The following is a 12,790-nucleotide window of genomic DNA, read 5'->3' as shown; positions in this document are numbered from 1 at the left end:
GCACTTTAGAATGTATGCTTAAAACAATGTTCTCCATCATTGATTTCTTTGAGAATTGTCAATCAGCTGTGAAGGTAATACGACCATTATAAAACAAAAGGCTTTTAGTGTATTTGGTGTGAATTGGGACCAAATATACTCTTCCAAATGTACTAACCTTACTGATTCACACCAACTACGACCAAATACATGCTCCCAAATGACCCTTTACAGTTCATTTTAGGTAACTGGTGTTTTCAGTTCTTATAACCAAAAGCTTAAGCCAGGGGCTACATGTTCTTTGTTCAAGCTTCGAGTTCATTAGGGAATATAGTTGTTGGTATAATCAAGAGTTAGAGTCTTGATTACCACCAGCCCGGCTTGTAGGAACATGCTCATGATTTGTTTTAGTATAAATAGTAACACCTTATTTTTAAGTTTTAAATAGGGATTTGGTTTGCAAGTCTTTCTTTTATAGAAGAAGCTTCTTGGCACATGTGAGGCAATTGAACGTGATATAGTGAATGGTTGCCAATGAAAGTTCATTTATGAATGGTGTGAGATATTTGGATGATATTTTCAAATTGTAGCATGAGGATGTCTGTATCTTTTCCTATCAATCTTCGATACTTAAATATAACAAAGAGTTAAGTAATGTTTGATTTGTGATTGGTGTATTTGTGTTTGGATGTATTATGCTTAATTAAAGTGAAACTAATAGTTTAGAGTAGAGACTTAAAACAAACTGTTTATCCATGTTTATTTTGCTCCTAGTCTGGTCACTCTTCATCTAGAGAAGAACTACACTTGTAGCATTTACAATTATAAAAGGAATTTCACCTGTTCTTGTACAATTTACTTTAATGTTAGCTATATTCATGGGATGTTAACTATAAAAGGAAAGACTGAAGATTCAGTGACTAGGATTTTCCAAATTTGGGATTTTTGTGTGTGCGTGCGCGTGGCATATGTACAAACTCAGCATAATAGGGATCTTCCTTGTTCTTTACAAGCAGGGAACTTGCCCTCTTATAATGGATCATTTTCTTTTGAAAGACAATTACTAAGAATGACCTCTCAATAACTTCATTAACATTACATCTACTTCCCAGAATTGATATCCTTAATCATAAAGTACATCTTCTTAGTGAGGAATAAATGCTAAATCAGGTCAATGGAAGAATGCTAAATCAATCCAGTGGGCTGAGGAATAAATGATATGTGGTCTCTTCTACAACACAACTTGATACTCACCATCAACACATTGAAACAAATTTTGTGACAAAGACTTGCACTCTTGTTCACTTAGTTATCAGATGTCGACATTTATCTTGATGATAGAATCACTATAAGCATTTGTAAGAGTCATGGATCGATCTCTTGTAAGAGTCATGGCTCGATCTCTTATTTTATGTAACCATTTCTTGCATTATTTACTAAAAACTAGTCCAAAAACTTTAAAAACCCATTGACTTAGCAGATACCTAAACAGTGGAGGCGTTCTCCACATACTGTTAGAGTGGAGCAGATGTATACATTTAATGTATGAGTTTGTGCCATTTCTGAAGGTCCATGGAAGAAAAAGAACCTGCAAGAATTTGGTATTGTCACTCAATGCATTGCGCCTCAAATAGTTAATGACCAATGCCTGACAAATGTTCTTTTGAGGATAAATGCCAAGGTGAGTTGTCACTGAAATATCATGTCCCTTCCCTATGGACTTTCAAGTGTGATCTCTCTGTCTAGCTAACAACCTCCTTTCCTTTCTTTTCAACAACTTGGTGGAATGAATTCCTTACTTGCAGTTAAACACTCACTTTCCATTCCCCTGATTTCTGGAGTTCCCACAATCATCCTGGGGATGGATGTATCACATGGTTCCCCAGGCCAGTTCGACGTGCCGTCAATTGCGGTTGTAAGATAAGATGCATGATTTTCCTTTTTAACTGTTAGTCATAGAGTGACAGTACTTGTTTCATTTCTCTTGGATGGATGATGAATGTATTTGCAAATGTAAATGAAAATAAAGAACTTATAATATATATATATGTTATCAATAAAGGATACCTTGTTTAAGGGGATATGAAATTCTTGTAGCTTATGGTATGGTGCCCCAATATTGGTTGTATGCTACTAGTATGTAGTAGATAATACTAACATCAATAGTAGATAATACTAGAGAATACTTAAACCCGATCCGAACCCAAAACCGAACCTGATTCCCTAAACCTAAACTTATAACCTAAACCTAAACCAAAACCTATAACCTAAACCTAAACCTATGACCTAAACTGATAACCTAAACGCAAACCTAAACCTTAACACATAACCTAAACCTATAACCTATAACCTATAACCTAAACCCAAACCTAAACCCAATCCTGAACCTGAACCCGATTTCTGAAACCTAAACCTTAACCTATTCTCAATTCCCTAAAGCTACAACCTATAACCTATAACTTATAACCTAAACCTAAACCTAACCTAAACCTATAACCTTAACCTAAAGCTAAAACCTAAACCTAAACCTAAAATGTAAACGTATTCTCAAATCCTTAAACCTAAACCTACACCTAATCTTAGTCTTAACTCCTTAACCTAAACCTAAACCTAAACTTTAAAACCCAAACCTCTTCTCAATTCCCTAAACCTTGACCTAGAATCTAACCTAAACATAAACCTATAACCTACACTTATAACCTAAACCTATAACCTAAACCTATAACATAAACCTAAGCCTAAAACCTAAAACCTAAATGTATTCTCAAATCCTTATACCTATACCTACACCTAATCCTAATCTCAACTTCCTCACCTAAACTTAAACCTGAACTTGAAAACCAAAACCAAAACCTAAAACGTAAACCTATAACCTTAACCTAAACCAAAACATATAACCTAAACCTTAATCTATAACCTATAACCTAAACTTATAACCAATAACCTAACCTTAACCTATACCTAAAACCTAAACCTAAACCTATAACCTAAAACCTAAACCTATAACCTAAATGTACTCTCAAATCCCTAAACCTAAACCTACACCTAATCCTAATCTAAACTCCCTAACCTAAACCTAAACCTAAACTTGAAAACCCAAACCAAAACTTGAAAACCCAAACCTAAACCCAATCCCGAACCCGAACCCGATTTCCTAAACCTAAACCTTAACCTATTCTCAATTCCCTAAAGCTATAACCTATAACCTAAACCGAAACCTTAACCTAAACATTAACCTAAACCTATAACCTAAACCTAAACCTTAACCTAAACCTAAACCTATAACCTTAACCTAAACCAACACCTAGGACCTAAACCTTAACTTATTGTAAGTGCTATAGTTTATATCCCTGTCTGTTGTCAAATTTGTGGTACCAAAATCACTGTTATGTTATATATAACTTGCATAAGTGAAGCTCTCTCAAGGATCAACATTTATGAACAAGCTAAGCTTACAACAAGTAAAGCTCACAAGACAAGACTCAAGCTGAAGAGTACAAGGCAGTTGGTAAAGAATTCAAGACCCTTTCAAGATTTAGCTACATCAAGATTTCAAGATTGATCTACATCAAGACTTCAAGGCTCATACTTCAAGGTCACTAGTTCCGAATGTTTCAATGTCCTTTACTTCATGATTGAGGTTTGACTGACCATAAGTTGACCTTAGAAGTAGGTCATTTCGGATACATAAGTCTAATGTTATTTTACATGTGATTGGTTTGTTTTTCGACTAGTCCTAGGCCTTCTTCGACTAGTCCTAGACTTGCTTCGACTAGTCTAAGAAATTCCTCGATCAGTCGTGAGTTTATTACAAATTCTGGATAGAATCTGTTAGGCTTCGACTAGTCCAGGAATTTGTTCGACCAGTCATAGGAACAGTGTCGACTGCATCTTCGACCAGTCGAGTCGAACATCTTCGACTCGAATTCCAGCGATGGTTTATAGTTTCTACGACCAGTCGAAGGAGACCTACGACCAGTCGTAGGTGACCTATGACCAGTCATAGGAGACCTTCGACCAGTCGTAGAACGGTCAAAGCATATCCCGCCGAATTTTTTAAATATCTGTTAATGCTTCGACTAGTCGAAGAGCTCCCTAGACCAGTCGAAGACACGATCTGCTCACGTATAAATAGTGCACGAATCTCAGAAGAAATCATCAAATTACTTAATCCATTCAAGCCAATCTTCGTCGAACTTCTGAGAGATAATTTTGTGCTCCATCTAAGCTAAGTGTGCTTATTTAATATTCTCTTTCCTTAGCTTTATTTAATTGATTTTGTTTCTGCTATTCCAATTTGATTTGATAAGAGGAATTGTTATTCCATTTCTTTAGAATCAAAATCAATTAAGGCAAGCCTTATTTGGTTTAATTTAAAATCTATTAGAATTAGAACCATTGTAATTGAGTACTGGACATTGAACTTGGACATTCAATCATCTACTCTGATTTGGTTCTATCGGGCTGCTATAACGAAGGAGATATTCAGGTATTTTACATTTAATTATAAATTCCTTTTTGTTTTGGTTTCTTTCAAGATTTGCCAGAAAAATCTTGTTGTATTGGTTTTCTGAGGAGAGCCAGGAAAACTCAGAAGTGGGGTTTTTTAATTGTGTAAGCCCACAGACAAAGACACAATTGTAAAGGTTTTGGGTGAACATGGGAAAACCTATTTTGTTAGTGAACGCTAATATCCCCTATGTGAGGATATTGGGAGTGGAGTAGCATATTGTGTGGCTGTTGTTTAACAGTTGGTGAACACACAGGCGAACCACTATAATCCCTTGTGTTGTGGTTGAATGATTTATACTTCTAATCTTTAATTATTCTTTTGTGGGATGTATGTATGGCGGTGAATGTTGTAATCATTTAATTCAAGCTTTGTGAGAATTTTGTAATAGTTTAGAATTTATTTTCTGCTATTCCTTTATCAGCTTGATTTTCAATTTCCTTTGAAAGTTGTTCCAGCAAGGTTGCCCTGCCATTTTTATGGTGTGTGGCTGTCCCTAGAACAATACATTTGTAATTATAATTTATTTCAATTCAGTTTGTATTTATTTCTGTATTCTTCTTCGGTTTGAGATTTGATATAAAGATCTTTCTAGAAATAAGGTTGTCCTACCATAAACTCTGGTTTTTGGTGTAAGGTTGTCCTTAGAACAATGTTTGTATCAACCTCTCAAGATTTGAATTTTGAGGTTATTTTACTTTCCTGCATTGTGATTTACTTTGGCTATCATATTCTTTTTAATTCCGCTGTTATAAGTTTTATTTGGCAGTCCTACTCACCCCCCCTTTAGGACACATAGCTTGGCCTTTTCACTTATAACCTATAACCTGAAACCTAAACCTAAACCTAAAACCTAAATGTATTCTCAAATTCCTAAACCTAAACCTACACCTAATTCTAATCTCAACTCCCTAACCTAAACCTAAACCTAAACTTGAAAACCTAAACCTAAACCTGATCCCGAACCCGAATCTGAATCCCTAAACCCTTATCTTAAACCTAAACCTATTCTCAAATCCCAAAACATATAACCTAAACCTAAACCTAAACCTACAACCTAAACCTATAACCTAAACCTACTCTCAAATCCCTAAACCTAAACCTACACCTAAACCTATAACCTAAACCTATTCTCAAATCCCTAAGCCAATAACCTATAACCTAAACCCAAACCTAAACCTATAACCATAACCTAAACTTATAACCTAAACCTAAACCTAAACCTATAACCTATAACCTATAACCTATAACCTATAACCTGTAACCTAAACACAAACCTCAACCCGATCCCGAACCCGAACCCGATTTCCTAAACCTAAACCTTAACCTAGTCTCAATTCCCTAAAGCTATAACTTATAACATAAACCTAAACCTAAACCTATAACCTTAACCTAAACCAAAAACCTAAATGTACTCTTAAATCCATAAACCTAAACCTACACCTAATCCTAAACTCAACTCCCTAACCTAAACTTAAACCTAAACTTGAAAACCCAAACCTAAACTTATAACCTAAACCTATAACCTTAACCTAAACCAAAACATATAACCTAAACCTTAACCTATAACCTATAACCTAAACTTATAACCTATAACCTAACCTTAACCTCTACTTAAAACCTAAACCTAAACCTATAACCTAAACTTATTACCTAAAACCTAAATCTATAACCTAAACCTAAAACCTAAACCTAATCCTAAAACCAAAATGTATTCTCAAATCCCTAAACCTAAACCTACACCTAATCCTAATCTCAACTCCCTAACCTAAACCTAAAACTAAACTTGAAAACCCAAACCTAAACTTAAAAATCCAAACCTAAACCGGATCCCGAACCCGAGATTTCCTAAACCTAAACCTTAACCTATTCTCAATTCCCTAAAGTTATAACTTATAACTGAAACCTAAACCTTAACCAAAACCTATAACCTTAACCTAAACCTAAACCTATAATCTTAACCTAAACCAAAACCTAGGACCGAAACCTTAACCTATAACCTATAACCAAAACCGATAACCTATAACCTAACCTTAACCTTAACCTAAACCAAAAACCTAAATGTATACTCAAATCCCTAAACCTAAAACTACACCTAATCCTAATCTCAACTCCCTAACATAAACCTAAACCTAAAATTGAAAACCCAAACCTAAACCCGATCCCGAACCCGAATCTGAATCCCTAAACCCTTAGCCTAAACTAAAACCTAAACCTAAACCTATAACCTAAACTTAATTCACTTAACTTAAACCTACACCTTAACCTAAACATATAACCCAAACTGGAACGCGAACCAACACCTGAATTCCTAAACCTAAATCTAAACCTAAACCTCTAACCAATCCTAAACCTAAAACTATAACCTTAACCTTTAACCTATAACCTTAACCTAAACCTATAACCTATAACCGAACCTAAACCTAAACCTAAACCTATAACCTAAACCTAAAACTAAACCTATAACCTAAACCTATTCTCAAATCCCTAAACCTATAACCGACACATAAAACTTTAACCTATAACCTAAACCTATAACCTATAACCTAAACCCAAACATAAACCTAAAACCATAAACTAAACCTATAACCTAAACCTAAACCAAAACCTTAACTTATAACCTATAACCTACAACCTAAACCCAAACCTAAACCTGATCCCGAACCCAAATTTGATTTCCTAAACCTAAACCTTAACCTATTCTCAATTCCCTAAAGCTATAACTTATAACTTAAACCTAAACCTAAACCTATAACTTAACCTAAACCTAAAACCTAAATGTATTCTCAAATCCCTAAACCTAAACCTACACTGAAACCTAATCACAACTCCGTAACCTAAATCTAAACTTGAGAACCCAAACTTAAACCCGAACCTGATTTCCTAAACCTAAACCTTAACCTATTCTCAATTCCCTAAACCTTAACCTGTAACCTAACCTAAATCTAAACCTATAACCTACACTTATAACCTAAACCTAAACCTATAACCTAAATCTAAACCTAAGCCTAAAATGTAAACCTAAACCTATGTGAGACCCGACCCGAGTTCGCATGTGTGCATGTGTGTGTGTGAGTATGCATTCCGTCCATCTTGATCCCGCGGTCCTACCGGTCGAATCCCGGCGACCCGTGACCCTTGGATAGTGTTTGCGGTCATCCGTGAGCCCAGTCATGAAGACCCGACTCGGATCGAGTTGAGACCTATACCATTGTGACCGCATCGTCGTTGCGATTCCAACGACGCGTCTTGTGCATTCATCCGACTTATAGATCAAAAGTTGTGAGCATTTCATCATGTGGCCCACTTTTTGTACAAAAGCATATGGACCACTCTCAGGCACAAGTTCCCATGCACACCACCCACACACACTATAATTCCCATGGAATAAACACTACCCATCCTAAACACTACCCACACCTAACCTACCCTAGCAAGCATTGTTTGTATCACCATAGGTTATGATTTCTTTCTCTAACCAAGGAGGGAGAGTAATGATGACTCCCCTACAACCTTTCCTTTCTCTCTCTCCTCCTTCATTCTCTCATTTTCCTCTTTCATGGAAGAATTTCCAGCCCTCCCTCTCCCAATTTCCAGCAACTTTCCCTTCCTTTCTTCCTCCATCTAGCCATCACAAACTCATCTTGACCATTGAACCTTTAAGCTTGGAGCTTGGAGTACCTAGTGTTGGTGGTAGCTTGAAGATTCAAGGTGGGTGATTATAATTGTTGATCTTATTTTCTAACCTTTGATCTTTTTCTTTCTAGATGGATCATATGGGACCCACCAATCCATGGTGGGGATCCCATTTGATCCCATGGATGTGGCCCTTTGGCCCATCCTACATGCATGTCATGATCCATGATGAGGCCATTCTCCATGGACCCCATCATGATGTATTTTATAATCCACTCCATCTTAAGGTCATCTAGACCCTAAGGATCATGTTGGGATGGCATCCCAACCATCCATAACAATTATATATCATGCATGTAGTGATTTTTTGTTGCATGTAAAATCAATGTAGTTGTATGGGTATGATTCACTCTTGGGAGGGCCCACTAGTGGCGGGGCCCTACCCCCATGGCCGGATTACTCTATTTCCTTCTTCTCTTTTCTCTGATGTATGGATGATAGTGTGTGTGTGGCCCATTTATAGTGGGCCTTGGATGTCCCAAAATAAATAAAAATAAAAATCCAGCAAGGTGGGATGCTCTTATCACCTAACTCCATGATCATCGGACACCTTAATCAAATGCATGCAAGTGTCCTAGTTCTAGTATGTGATTTGGACTTATGTGGGGCCCACTGAGGAAGGCCACACACCCTTTTTATGGCTGAGATTATTGAGATATAGGCTGATGTGTCCAGCCATGTATTGCTGTCCAAAAACTTGGACTGTTGCATGGATTGTCATGTTCAATCTTTGGCATGGATTTTTGGATCATGATTGTCATCATTTTCTTTATAAGTATGGAGTGTAATGAGAAGGTGTGGACCCCACCATGAGGTGTGATGGGTCATACCTCAGATGGTCCATGATATGGTACCGAAAAGGAGGCCCATAGGGGTGGGCGGTCCACCTTGTTGGGCTGTCCAACCCACATGTATGGAGGGAAAACATACACTTGAGCTTGGTTTCTCTGAAGGATGGGCCACTTTTATGGACCCCACCTTACCTTATTTTATGAATAAAATACTAAACCTCCATTTTTCCCCTCTTGGATGAAGGTTGGGCCCACCTTATTGGGTAAACAATGCATGGACAGCAACATCCCTTCCTGGACAGATTGAAATTCTTAATTTAATTAAAATATTTATGAGTATCCAAAAATCATAAAATTTTACAGAGAGGTGGTTCACTTATGGTAGGACCCACCTACAAAATTTTGGGGCCAATGGACACCTGTACACACCATGGTGGTGGCTGGACTGGCCCATTACAATACAGTGTCCAGATCAGTCCGATTTTTAGGACAGATTGATTTCTTTAAATAAATTAAAATATTTATATATGTCTAAAAATTCTAAAATTTTATGAAGATATGTTCCACCCATTCTAGGACCCACTTACCAAATTTCAGGGCCAACGGACCTCTGTGTACACCGTGGCAAGGGCCGGACTGGCCCACCACGTTGGGACGTCCAGGTCAGTCCGATTTTCTGGACAGTCTATTTTATTTAAACAAATTAAAATATTTCTAAGTGTCCAAAAATCTTGAAATTTTGTGGGGGTGTAGGTCACCTATGGAAGTATCACTCTGTAAAATTTCAGATCCAAAATACATTTGAGTTGCCCGTGGTGTGGCTGGAAGTGGTCTGCTAGGCAGGGACGCCCAGGCTGGGGCATCTAGCCTGCTTCGTGGGCCCACCTCGATGTGTTGAATGTCCCACCACCCATCCATGTAGGGTCCTTAGGGGATTGATCATACTTGCCCCCTTTTTATTCAATTAGAACACATTAGGTGGATTTTTGGGCCATATACCCCAGGCCCATAGGACTGCCTACACATGGGACATCCCTGCCTTAGGCTACTGCTGGGCTTGCATTCTAACAGTCTGGCCCATTTCATATATGTATTGTATATCCTATCTCATCTGGTGGGGCCCACAGTGATGTGTGTGAGCCATCCAGAATTAATTATACTAAGAAATACTTCTAATGCTGAACTCCAACCAACCCAGAAATTTGGGTGGGCTGGAATTTGGCATTGAGCCCAATAATTGTTGCCTATAGATGTTCTTTGGGGCAATATGGCCCACTAGATTTGAGGAGGATTTATGTCAGTATCTTATCATCTTAATTTTTTATTTTTTTGGGCTTAATTAGTGTATGATTAAAGGCCCATCCCAAATAGGATTCTTCTTGGGCTAGTCTCTTAGTCAAGTAAGGGCCTTATAGCCTTGGTTGGGCTGGAACTTTTGATAGGCCCATTGAACCCTTGGGTCCTATATTTACCATGTCATTGTGATGGGCCTTATGGGCCAAATACTCAAGTAGTTGGGCCCTTGTTTGCCCACTATAATAAATCCATACTTGGGCCGAGATGTGAGGCCCAACTTACATGTGTTAAAAATTTAAGAATTTCCCATATGTTGGGATAATGGGCTGCCCATTAGGCCTACTACAATGAATGAACCTATGACCCTTATGGTTGGGCCCTAACCTTGCTTAAGGGTCCACCAGGTTGCCTTTGTTTTTGGGCTTAGTGTATGGCCCACTAGGCCATGGGTTGATTGTGCCTTGGACCTTTCTTTACATATATAGTAGGCTACCTTTTGGGACCCAGTTGAGGTTGGATGTCCTCCTTGGTGGCCCTAAGGTAGGCCCATAGAGGCCCTTATAAGTGGTTAAAGGCCCACCTTGGGCCTGGCTAGGACTGTTCCTCCTTAGGATTTTGACTCTCTTAGTTTGTGGGTCATCCCAAATTCTGGGCTCCCACTAGAGGGCTTCTCTTCTTCTTAGAATACTGTCGATGTGCCTAGATCTTGACCCTCCTTGGGACGAATAATTTCATATTCCTCGGGTAGCACACTTACATCATTGCGACCCATATGCCTCATCGGTATGAATTGATTGCATTGTATAGTGGTCATTCAGGGATGGAGTTTCTCCCCTTTTGCACATTGAGTGCCTGAAACTTGTGCATGATTTGTGTGTGCGACTCATGCATTGGCATCGCATTTCATGAGGATACCGCCCTTGCTTCATCAGGGCCTTGCCTCCACAGGGACATTTGTGGATGGCCGCATGTGTGGACACCGGAAATATTACTTGAGCATACTTGGGTGCGTAGGATGCCCATGGGTGAGATTCCCAAAACTTCCATGGTACCAAGGATCTGCTCCAACGCCGTGACCGGGTGGAATACATGAGCGCACGAGGGCCTTATACCGTTAGGCCGCGACTCCCACTCGTGTAGTCGGTTGGATAGGGGTGTGGCCTTACACCTGGTGTGAGGAGGCATTGCTAGGCGAAGTGACCGCTCGTAAATGGGTCCGCTACCTTCGAGGCCTTGTTGGTGATTGGTTGTCCACAGGCGGGTAGTGAGGTCTCTTACGCTCGTTTGGCTATGCGGGGTCTGCAGAGCGGCAGTCATTCAGCAGTGTAATGGACCCCGGTGATTTCCCTATGATTGAAAATGTACTTGACTTATGGTTATGAGCATTGACATCACTTACATCGCATTAGCATTGGCTGTACAAGCCCCCCTTTCATACATTGCCTTGGTATGACACTCATTACTTATTGCATCGCATTCATGGTAAGCCTTGGTAAGACTAGTGATATGTTCATTGATTATGCTTCTCTCCTTATACCTCCTACTATTCTTCTGTGCACCATTGTCACACACTTACACCACCCTCTAAGCTTCTATAAGCTTATGCACGATTGATACGTGCAGGAGACTCTAGGTAGGCGCCGTAGCAGCAGAGCATGGAGTAGAGTTGAGCAGTGAGGACTCCAGTGTTGTTGATTTCTCTCTCTTTTCCTTTTATTCTCATGAGTCCTTTTGGACCTTTTGGATGATTGTAAAAGTTTAAATTTTTAGTGGATTTTGTGATGTGTGCCTTTGTTATTCTCAGATGTACTTGCTGTGATCTTGGGTATGCTCGCATTGGAAGTGATTATATTGTTATGAAAATCCTCCTTGTAGGATCCCAGGATCGGAACCTACCTCAGGAGCCGAGAATGGGGTACTAGAACCGGCCATCGGGTTCCTTGTGAGTCCGGTTACCGAGTCTGGGGCGTGACAGGAGTTGGTATCAGAGCATAGCAGGTAATTCTGGAAAGACTAAGGATGACATCGCAGGTCTGCTAAGAACATGGGACAAGTAGTGTCCCGAGATCCTTCATTTCGCTCCGTATTGAGCCTGTAATTGTCTTGATTCCTTGAGTCGTCATTATTTTGTAGACGATGCCGCGTGGACGTGGCTCCCGTGGTCGTGGCACCCGTGGTCGTGGTGCACGTGGACGAGGTGCCCGAGTTACCCCTTCTACTCGAGCACATCCGGCTCCGTTGTTGAGGATCCGATTCATGAGGTCCCGATCCGGCCTGTTCCTCAGTTGAGCCCGTAGCGCCCATACCTCCAGTTGCCCGGTTCCCCCACATATTCCCCCTACTCAGCCTGCTATTCTGGCTCCTGCTCCGCCGGCCGCCCTCGTGCCTCCGCTTTGAGGCGAGTGCCGCCTACCTTTCCGCAGTACTATAGGAGCCGAGCATTTCAGCGTTGATGCGCTTGTTGCCACCGCATTGCGACACCGTCACTGCTACCGCGAGGTTTCGGGCGTCGACTTAC

Source organism: Magnolia sinica, chromosome 15 (assembly GCF_029962835.1).
Source record: "Magnolia sinica isolate HGM2019 chromosome 15, MsV1, whole genome shotgun sequence".
Classification (NCBI taxonomy): Eukaryota; Viridiplantae; Streptophyta; class Magnoliopsida; order Magnoliales; family Magnoliaceae; genus Magnolia; species Magnolia sinica.
Note: the sequence above shows the minus strand (reverse complement) of the source record.